Source organism: Lathyrus oleraceus, chromosome 6 (genome assembly GCF_024323335.1).
Source record: "Lathyrus oleraceus cultivar Zhongwan6 chromosome 6, CAAS_Psat_ZW6_1.0, whole genome shotgun sequence".
NCBI lineage: Eukaryota > Viridiplantae > Streptophyta > Magnoliopsida > Fabales > Fabaceae > Lathyrus > Lathyrus oleraceus.
In genome coordinates, this window is record NC_066584.1 from 441,643,435 (window position 1) to 441,655,414 (window position 11,980).

Consider the following 11,980-nt stretch of genomic DNA (forward strand, 5'->3'; position numbering starts at 1 on the left):
ATATTGGTAACATCAAAACCGAGAGAATTCTGACTTTCCATAGCACGGATCTTCTCAGCAAGAGCTTCAACTTTACGGTCTCTCTCATTAACCCTTCCCAGAACGTCTTCGTCTTCACTGAGCAGAGAGAACATATCCTCTTGTCTGTCAACAATCGGAACAGGATTACGGGCCGGAGCACGGACTACTCTAGCATTAGCGGCATCTGGAACAATAGGTTGACCGTTGATTCGAATACCCCCCAACTCATCACCTACAGCATAGTTGTTGACGGGTACAGCAGCAGCGACATTGTTATCATTGATCGGGCCTCCCTCTGGCGGAGCATGGTTGATCGGTGGATTTGCAGCCTCTTGTCTCTGAACCATAGCTCGAAGTTCTTCTTGACCTTGCGCAACCCCTTGCATCATATTCATAAACTGGGCCATGCTAGCCTTCATCTCAGCCAACTCTGCTTGAAATTGATCCATACTTCTCTGTTGATTCAGTCTTGTTGAGTAGCGGTGCGGACGTTGATCAGCTATCCTGCCTGAACAGGAACCAAGAGTGAGAAGTCACGACCAAGAACACTTGTTATGCAAAATGATATGAGTATGATGCTAATGATGCGTATGATGCACATGATATGCTCATTTCTCAAGCATTCAAAGAGCCTGACCCATCCTGAAAAGATGGCAACCTGCAGCAACAAGAGGACAAACAGATACAGGGAAATGCTGACATCCTTATACATACATAAGGGTAAAAAGGCATACAACCAATGTCAACAGAATATCTGAATAAACAACGTACAAAGAAAAAGAATCCCATCCAACAAGCCTGGAGGTGATTCTTAACAAAAGATCCAAGAGATGGCTTACACGCAAATGAATCCCGTCCAACAAGCCTGGAGGTGATTCTCAACAAAATACAATCAGAGATACAAACTAAGACAGTCGGTCTTCCGGAATGAGGGTCTTCAAGTAATGGCACTGGTCTATCAACAGTGAGCATTCTGAACAATCTGGTAAAGGAGTGATCTTCTCTTTCAACTGTCTTCTCAGCTTCAAGACTTCTCCTCCAAGGCGGTTCTCTGATGCCTGTCTCAAGTCTACTTCCTTCTTCAACTGGGTATCTTTATCTCTGAGTTGCTTCTCTAGGTCTCTGATCTTCTTCTGATAACTGGCCTCAACCCTCTGCAGCCTCAAGCGCTCCCGGTATTCTGCATCTAACATACTCTCCATCTCCTCGTAGGATCTCTTCTTGCTTCTCAGTCTGCTAGCATCTTCTCCTTGCACTTCCCTGAGTTGATGGGCCAAGTGCAGCTTATCAGCCTTGGCTTTGTACAGCTCCATATGGGTGTCTTGCTCCTTCTCTCTCAAACGACGATTCTCCATTAGGGCTTGCTTATAGTGCTCAGCAGGTACACTATCAGCAAGGATCAAGGGTGGTTGCCCTTGCAACGGCTCCATCCTATCATAGGGTAACAACAAAGTTTCCACTCTCTTCTTGACCCAATCGGTGTAATCAGGCATAGCAACAGCAAACTTCTTCCCTAAGACAGATCCATCCTTCACACCAATAGACTTCCAAGCTCTCCCTATCTGCTCCAATCTAACAGGGTCACTCTGCTTCTCAAAATACACACTTTCAGCTATCTCAGCTTCGAGCGGTCTTCCTTTCATCACAAACCCCAACTGGCGAAGAGAAAGAACCGGGTTGTAATTGATGCAACCCCTAGTCCCTACGAGTGGCACATTACGGAATCCTCCACAGCTCATAATGACGTTACGCACATCCATCCGGTAAGATTGCCACCTGATATCATAGGAGGTAAGAGACATAACCCTCTGAGTCCACTTATGCGTGCTCTGAGCATCCACAAAAGGTCCACTGACTGGCAGAAGAGACAAGAACCACCTGAGCAAAAGGGGGAGACAACACCTGATAGCCCCACCCTTACCATGCCTACTGTGAATAGCATAGTAAGTGTCAGCTAATAGAGTAGGAACTGGATTTCTTCCAATGAAAATACTGACTGCAGCATAGTCAACAAAATTGGGCATACTCGGAAACAAGACGATCCCATATATCATGACGGCCAACTGAGCATGAAAGGCTTCCCAACTCCCCTTCTCTGCTTCTTCTCTAGCTACCCTCAACAGAAACTTCAAAGGCAATCCTACAACATCCCCACTGGACTTCCAACTATCACTGACTTCCTTGATACCCAAGTGGAGAGCTCTGGCAACAACTCTGAAATCAACCTCCTTGGGCACATCCAAGAAAGGAACCTGATGCTGGATAGGAACACCCAACAGAATAGAGTACTCCTCGAGAGTAGGCGCCAACTGATAATCCTGGAAAGTGAAACAATGAAGCTCTGGGTCGTAGAACTGTAGAAGAGTCTGCAACGGCACCGGATCGACTACCATCTTCAACAGTGTCAGAATATCTCCATACTGGTCAACAAACCCCTTCTGGTTACCACTGGTCATAAGGTTACTCAACTCAATCAGAGACGTCAAAGGCTCACGGTGAAAGCTGTAGGAACAAGTCTTCCGCTTCAACTCGGGAACTGTTGCCATCTCTATCAGTAGACAAGCTCGGGAATGTACCTGAGAAATGATATGCATGCAGGGATTAGTTTTTTTTCTTCTTTTTTTTCTCTTTTTTTTTTTTTTATTGCGTTTCTTTTGAAAAATAAATATGCTATGATGCACATGATGCAGACTGGACTGGCTGGTTGTGCAATCTCTGATCACTAGGTCGAAGCTTCAGTCAAAATCAGAACATAAATCCCACTTAAGGTCAACCGAAAACTGTTATCTGAACTCAAAGTCACCATCAGAACCAAGTCACCAACAGAACCGAGTCACCAACGGTACCTGTAATGAAATAACCCCTCCCCACTCACGGGCGTAGTCTAGGCCAGGGTAAAGCTTGAGAGAAACGCAGCATAAATAACCTTTCGCAGAATACTGTCATATACACACCCGAAGTATGCAACGACAGCATCCCACCAGGGTCTGAACTGCTCGTGATATCAATGTTCCGCTGAGTGGCACCATACCACCCGCTTCCCATGAATCACTCTATTCCTAGGTATCCTAGATTGCACTCATGGTCTGGGTATTGGACCTTTTACCTCAACTGACTCTTCCCCCCCCCACACAGAGAGAAACAAACAACCAGCCAGGTGAACAGATGAATAAATGCAAACATTAATGCAAACATAAATGCAAACAATAGACAATGAATGCAAACAGTAAATAATGAATGCAATAAATAAACACAGCACAAAGCAACCAAAACCCTAACCTAGAGAGCGCTAGGAGAGACTCGCTCAGGGAAAATGGACCAGCATAGGTCAACTTCTCTATCTCCCCAGCAGAGTCGCCAGCTGTCGCATCGCGCGAAAAACCGGCGGGAAAAGAAAGAAACAACAGAGCCGCCACCGCGCGTTATTTATCCCAAAAGAGGGAAAGGAAACGCTCAGAGTAAACCTGGAAAGATCATGGTCTCGTGACCAAAGAGTATGGGTTCGGGAGTCGGTTATGCGAAGGGAAGGTATTAGCACCCCTACGCATCCGTAGTACTCTACGGGATCCACGCACAAAAGGAAGGAAAATTGGTTGCTAAACACTGCTCAAACATTCACACACACACTGGCTGAAAGAGACAAAAGAAACTGACTGAAACTGAACTCGGCAGGACATCGTATCCTGGGCCTACTTAGTCTATCAGGCATAGACATCAGAGTCGAAGTAGTTCGGACTGGGGAAACGACACATGCTCGCTAGGATATCGCATCCTATGCATACGTATCCTCTCGGACGAGAGAAGAATCAGAGCATTCGTAGCTCGGCTGACACGCACACAAACAAACAAGACACACACAGGCAAACGTGGAGCCCGACTGCCAATCACTGGACTTATGTCAGCATCCGAACCTAAAACACACGCAAAGAGGCAAACGTGGAGCCCAAATGCCAATCACTGGACTTACATTGACATCCGAACCTAAACACACACACACTGGAACCCAAATGCCACTCGATGGACTTACATCGGCTTCCAAGCACACAACAATACAACAGGTTGATAGGGAGTCGGGGACTCAGCCTATAACTGTCAAACACACACAAACAGACAGACAGCAAATGCTAAGGAGTCACAGACTCGAGCCTAGCAAAGGTCAGACAACACACATAAAAAGAAAGAAAAGGGCGCCCGGAGAGATCAGCTCAATCTCCTGCCTACATACTTCATCTGGTGTGAAGATCAGGGCGATGTAGTTCCCCTACGCAGGGACAAGGATCTAGCCTAACCAGATAACAGAGGGAGACACAACTCTAGGGAGACTACGACTCGAGCCTAGATGTTGTCATGCAAAATCAACCCTAAGTTATGGTTTCTAGCTAAATGGCACAAGGGCCAACCTATCCTAAGTATGGCTCACACAGGGAGCAAGCCACACACACTTAACTTGCACAGGAAGCAAGCCAAGCAAAACCTAACTTGCACAGGAAGCAAGTCTAAACTAATCCTAACTTGCACAGGAAGCAAGTCAACAATCCTATCTTGCACAGGAAGCAAGTCAAACAATCCTATCTTGCACAGGAAGCAAGTCAAACAATCCTATCTTGCACAGGAAGCAAGTCAAACAATCCTACAAGCACAGATAGCACACGCTATACACAAACAAGTGGCTCAAACAAGGGTTAGGTTTTAGTCAAGGGGTCATATCAACCTCGACAAACAAACCTCTGGAACTGGGTGAATGTGCTCTTAACCTTGCCATTGAGGGGCTAAGGTGAAGCAGATGAAAGGATGAAGTGAGGATGAGACCTCACAGCTCTTATCCCTGGCCTGGGAGAGCTCAAGACAAGAATGTGTGGGTTCAGAAAGTGGGAACCCTTCTACACATTTAAAACTGACTCAACTGTACAGTTGTACAAGATCTTGGGTTTGTATCTGCAATGCATCAACACAGTGGTGTGAGCAAAGCAGATGACACACTGAATAGTGGGGGATAGATTGCATATCCCTACCTTCCACCAATTGCCTCTTCACTTAGGAGGTCTTTGACTCTATGCAAGGACAAAAGTAAACAGTCACAAACATTGCCTCTTAAGGAGGACTTCAGACAGTTGCCTGGCCAAGCAACAGGCCAGGTCTTCCAGACTACATGAAGACAAAGAGACATACCTCAATGCAAATTGCTTATACAAGCAAAGCAAAGCAAAAAGTTCACAAGGAACTAAGCAACTAAAGCACCTGAAACAGTCAAGCAGATGTTAGTATGCAACTTCAAACAAAACAAACAGAAACAGACAACAACAGTCCATTAGAGGCACATGGATGTGCAAGGCACAAGGCTTAGGGCATGTGAGCCAAGCCACCTACAAAACAAAGAGGTTAGACAATGATACTTGAGTAAGCTCAATCAAAAGAATTGGTCTTAATGGCCATTTGATAGTCAACCTGAAAACACAAGCTCAAAGGTGAGTAACAGGACCACTAGGGCAAGCCTAGGGTCAAAAGTGAATGAGAAAGTTAAAACAGCAAAGGATGAGTATCCAAAATCATGTTCCAACAATCAAGAAACAAAACCAATTGGGTTCACATTCATATCAATCATCATCATCATTTCATGAACCATTTAGGTCAAAGTATGGCAAACAGAAGCTCATAGAAGTCAACAGCAAGACTTAACTCAAAAGCAATCTAAACATTTTCCAAAAATCACCAAATAAATCATGATCAATCCTCACACATAGCATGGTAAGCATGTCAAATTTCATCTCATTTGGACAAGTGGAAGGCAGTCAATGAAAATCAGAAAGTCAAAGCCATTTTGAACATGCTCAAAGAAGTCAACCAAACATGCATCAACTTAGAAAAATCATAAGTCAAGAATGGTGTATGATAAATGAATGGGATCAAAACCATGGCAAAGATGAGGATGTCTAGTTATCTCATGCAAAATTTCATATCCATCCAATAAAGTATGAGAATTTCACAAATGAAATGGGAACATGTGTCACACAAAGTCAACATTTGACTAAACAGGGAAGAAAAATCTCAACCAAATGGAAAATAGTTCAATTAAATCCAAGAAAATTCACAAGTCAACTAGACATACAAGAGTAAGCTCATGCAAAAAATCAAGTCATTTGGAGGTCAAGAAGCATGGCAATGAAAATCATGAAGTTGGTCATCAATGATGTGACACAAATTGTCACACCCTAATTCAAAAAATCATATCTCACAAACCACAAATGATAAATTCACAAACTTTATACCAAAATCACCATGAATGTGTCTAGTTTAAGCACAAAAAATTTGGGAGCCATTGGATACATTCTCATCATTTCACAATTGATTTGGCAAAGTGTACAAAATTTGGTCACATGTCACAAACCCTAAGGCCATTTAAAAACCACTCATCCAAAAATTCTGGAAAAATAATGATAAAAAAGTAGAGATCATGATGAACACAACACAAAAAATCCCATGATTTTTGGATTAAAATTGAACAAGTTATGATTTTTGGAAGTTTGTGTGAAATAATGAAAAAAAAATAACATAATCCAATGGTTTAAATAGGGCACGGGTGGCAATCTTGTAAATACCCCTCCCACTAATTAAAACGACTGCGCTTAAAGGGAGATCAGGAAATGTCCTGATTGGTCAATTATGGCACGGCACAGTAAACATACAACAAGCATACGTGAATAGTTCAAACTTTCTGGAAATTTAGGGTTTGTGGCACAGCATCATAACTTCATCCCTCTCAAAATCGACTTCACCAATTCTTCTCCAAACAAAGCAATGGCATATACCAAAATGATCATCAAACAACAAGCAGTATGAATCCCACCATGGTTTTCATTAAATCGAGCTAGGCAATAAGAAATGATCAAGGACATATTCAAACATGAAGTTTAAGAATCAAAATTCTCACTCAATACAAGACCATTTCACACGATTCAAATATCAACAGAATCAGCATACAAGGAACTACAATAAGCATAGCATGGATTTTAGAATGGTGAAAATCGAATTTTACCAATTTTGAAGCAGAATGAGAAACAGTGTGGTTTTGGTCCTCTTAGCCTGAAACTGATGCTTTAGAAACTCCCCAATGATGAATGATGAAGGTTGTTTTGCTTGAGATGGCTTGTTTTGGCATCAATCTTGGACTGTCATGGATGAGTTTTTTGTGTTTTTGATGAATGATGAAGTTGGCCTTGAGTGAGTTTTTGTGTTTTTCTCTTGACCAAGTGGCTGCTAGCAGTGTTTGGTAATGGTGAATGGATGGTCAAAGCAGTGCAAGGCTTAAGTCTTATGAAGTTTGGACAGGTTTGGAGAAATGCCAAAAGCTCAATGAAAGCAGTTTTGGGATTGGCTTTTCTTGATGGGCAAAAGCAAAGTCTTTTGGGAATGTGAAGTTGGTTGGGACTGTTTCATGTGACAGTACAAGGCCTGGCTATTGTGATGCTTGAGAGAATGTCCATTCCTTGTTATGTTGGTTTTGTGTTTGTTATGTTGGAAAATGCTGGAACAAAGTGCCTCAAACCAAGCCAACTTTTGTCCTCCTTCTGTTGGATATTGCTAGCAGGGTTTTGAAAATGCAAATGGGAGGGTTTGAATGAGTGAGCGAGATTGGTTTTGAGCTTGACAGGTTTTTTGGAGTTTGGCCAAAGCAAGGTGAATGGTTGATCTTGGTTGGTCCATTTTGTTTTTGACAGGATCCTTGGAATGCAAATAGCAGGTTGTATGCAGGTTTGAGAATCAACCTCAAAAAATGAAGTGCTGTTGTTGGTTTTATGACAGGGTTACAAGGCAAGGCTTGGTTTTGGTGCTTTTGTTTTTGACAGAAGAAAACAAGGTGAGGGCAAGGTCTACGTCATTTGGAAGCTTGGAAAGAAAAAATGGAGAAATGCAAAGCAAGGTGAGTTTTGGGAGGGTGTATGAGGTTGGTTATGTTTTTCTGTTAGGTTGGTTGCTGTTGCTATTTTTCATGACAGGAGATGGTGCTATTGTGTCTTGGACAGAAAAATGCAAATGGCAAGGCAAGGTTGGGTTTGGTGTTCTTATGTTGGACAGGGAATTTGAGATGCAAAGCCAATAGCTAGGTTAGTTTTTGAGAGAAGGTGTTGGTTTGTTGTGTTTGTACAGAAAAATAGCAAAATGAAGGCAAGGAGAAATCATGATTTTTCTGCTGCAGTGGCTTGTTCTTGCTGCAGACAGGTTTTTCTGAAAAAAATCCCAAGTGAGGTCTGTTGAAGCTTTTTTATGAAGTCAAGAAAATGAGTATCAATGCAGCAGTCCTGTCATGTGGTTGTGGTAAGGCTAGGTTTGAGTTATTTGGAAACTTGGACAGAAAATGCAAAGTAGCAGGTGAGTCTTAATGAATCAGTTTTTGTCATGAGTGAGTTTTTTTTGTCTGCTCTATTTTTGCAAGGCAGTGTCTTGGCATTGTGGTCTTGTGCAGACAGTTGTGTATGACAGAAAAAATTGAGGCCAAAACTGTTATGTGTAAGTACAAGCATGGTTGTGGAAGTATGGTTCAAACATGTACTTTTTCCAATTCTTAGGCAACTAAGCATGGCTTCTTGTTTTGCTGTTAATTTTTGGCTGCTAGTGAGGCTCACCATGACAGAAAAATGCTGCATAATGTTGCTAGTACAAGGCATGGTGGAAGCATAGACAAGTATGGTGAAATTGTACCTTTCTTACAATTCAAGCAACCAAGCAATGGCCTTATGTACTGCATATTTTGACTTTGCAAACACATTCTAAATGACATTTATGAGCTGTTCCCATTGGCCAAATGTTGAAAAAATGTTTAAATCAAAAAGTCAACTCTTGGTCAAACTTACATTTAAATGAAATAGGTCAAAATATGCCATTTTGATTGGTGAAGTTTTGGCTCATGAAATTTATATTTTTGGAAAGAGGGGATCAAATGTGACTTGTAGGAAAAAACCCCACCAAAATTGGCCAAACGGTTTGGGAGATATGGCCCTTTGAAGTTCAAGATTTTCTGAAATCGATTCGATCATAACTTGCCAACCACACATGGGAATTGAGAGTTCTAGGACTTTTTGGAAATGGGAGAACAAGATCTTCAACTTTCATATTGGGCAAAAATTCATTTGAGGCTTGTATCAAGATGTAGGTTTGAGGATCAAAACTTTCCATTTCTGGTAAGTTTCAGTTACAGGCCCAGTTTCCATTTTGGGAAATTTTTGATCTGGCTTCAAATTCTTCCATGATGGTGTTTGGCATGATATATGATGACTATTTGGACATGAATGAACTCTCACAAACCAATTCCAATCATCCAATCACTGATTAAATGGACAGTTGACCAACAGTTGACTTTTAGGGTTTCTGACTGATTATGCATTGACTGATGACTTCCAAACCCTAATTCCTTGAGGACTTGACTTCAAATGATGTCCCAAGTTATATGAACTCTTGATTATTGATCATGGTGCCCAAATTCCACAAGAATGACCACCATCCACTGCTTTGACTGACAGTTGACTTTTTTAGGGTTTTTGACTGTCTGTGTGTGAACTGATGACCTCTGAGCCTTCAACCCTTGCCTTGAACACTTCAAATGGACCACCAAGTCATGTGAACTTGTTGTACAAACCCTGGGGCCTTGGCTCCATGAGAAATTCCTTTGCTTGCTTGGTTGACTGATCAGGAGATGGGTTTGACCTAATTCTTGATTGCTTGCTCTTGAGGCAACTGAGGACAATGCAAATGCTATGCATTGGACCATGATATGCTATGACCTAATATGAAAATGTATGTACAATGATAGGTGCAAATTTGAGGTGCTACACTCCGGATTTCTTTTTCTTTTGTGGACACCTATCCCCACAGAGTTTTGCCATTTGCATGCATACATCTGCATCATGAGGTCTCTTAGGGACCAAAATTCGTCTCTTTGTTATTATTTAAGCCCATTCTACCCCGTCGAGACGAAGATTTTAACCTTCACTTCTCCGGCTAGAATGACCTTAAATAGGGGCATCTGTAAGACCCTAATTTTGTCCCTAAGATCCCTCATGGCATCATAGTATTGCATTTGCAAAGCCTCAAGGATCATAAGCATCTTGGTTCCCCTTGCCTTTGGGTGGGACTTCTTGAGAGTGGTTTGAGATCACCAAGCATGCTTGAATTGTATATCATTGCTTTTCTCATTTTTTGTTTACTAACTGTCATACCCTAAAAATTACCCATCATTTTTCCTAAAAAAAAAAAAAAAAAAAAAAAAAAAAAAAAAAAAAAAAAAATTTAATTAATTAATTAATTAATTAATTAATTAAATAATTAAAATAAATATATAAATAAAATATAACAAATTATTTTGGACTTGGGTCTCCCTCATTTCAAGCCCATTACCCACGAAATTAGTCTATAAATACTGAAGTTTCAGTAGGGGAGTTGACACTTGGAGTTTACACTGGGAGATTCACTGGAGAAAGAAGGAAGAGAAGCAAAACACTCTGAGGTTTTCTTGGAACAAAACCTTGAGGAAAAAGAAAGAGAGAGAACAGAGAAGGACGGATAGAAACTTTGGCATAGGAACCCTGCCTACCCGGAGAATTCAGAGTAAAGAAACCCTGAAGGCAGCCCATCTGCACCGAAGCCATCGCCGTCCAATTCCCGCTGCCTAACTTATTCCGATACTACAAGTGGTCAATCCCTTCAACCTTGAATTGGCAAACAGGTTTGCGTATCTCTATTGTTTATACTTTCAATTGGCCATATCTACATATATAATGCATCATGATTAAATGTTGATATATAATTTGCTTTCGTATGGGAATTTAAATATGCCTGAATACCCTGAATGTTTGACCATGTTATTCCTGTGATAAAATGCCATAAAATTCAAAGTTCCTAACATGGGGCTGTTTTCAAATTCAAAATCCGTGGCCTTCGCTAGGCGAGGCAGAGGCGAACGAGACAGTACCTGATTCTTCTAGTCTGTTTTTTTTTATGTTTTTATCATAGCCATGCATTATTCATCCTATCCTATTTATTGTTGTGATGTTTCTCCGGTGTAATCTTCGATTGCACCCTGATTTGGTGTTCTGACATGTTTCTTTTTTTGAGTTTCGTAAAGGTTCACATATCCCAGGAAAAGGTTATTGGCTAGGTATTCCACTTTATTTGTGGGATACCCTTGTGGAGTTTCACCCTAAATTAATTTTTTAATGTATTAATTTCTAATGTATTAATTTTTTAATATATTATTTTTAATAATTTTAATGTGGAGTTTCATCCTAATTATATAATTAATTGTAAAACTTTGCCTTTGAATAAGTGATCTTGGACCTCTCTTTGTTGCCTTACGATTACGATATTACGGTCATGTCCCGCGAACGTGGGGATACCCTTAGCAAAGACCCTTCGGTTAAATCATCATAAAATAAATTATAGTCCCTCGGATGTTGCCTTCGAATATACAACTTTGTCCCTCGATGACCCTCCGATGTTGCCTACGGTTAAATGATGATAGTCCCTTCGAATGCTAAGGTATCCTCATAACTGTTGCCTTCAATGACCAATCGATGACCCTACGATGACCCTTTTACATCCAAAGGATAAAACTACTTATTTCTCAATAATAAGGACAGTTTTACCCTCATAAGGATAGGAAATGCCCGTAAAGACCTTGGGTCGGTATAACTCTTAATTGCTGGCTCACAACTTAAAACATTTTTTTTGCACCTCACACCTTTCAAAATGCCTTTAGAAAATCACCACTTGGTATACATTCATACTAGAATCATTACCGAGTTATATTTTTCTAAACAATTTTCAAAACTAAAACGGGATAACCACTTTGTATACATTCATACAAGAATCATTACAAAGTTAAATTCTCTTTTCAAAACAATTTTTCTAAACAATTCACAAACACTTTTTTTTTTTTTTTTTTAAAAATAATATAAGTGATCGAGCA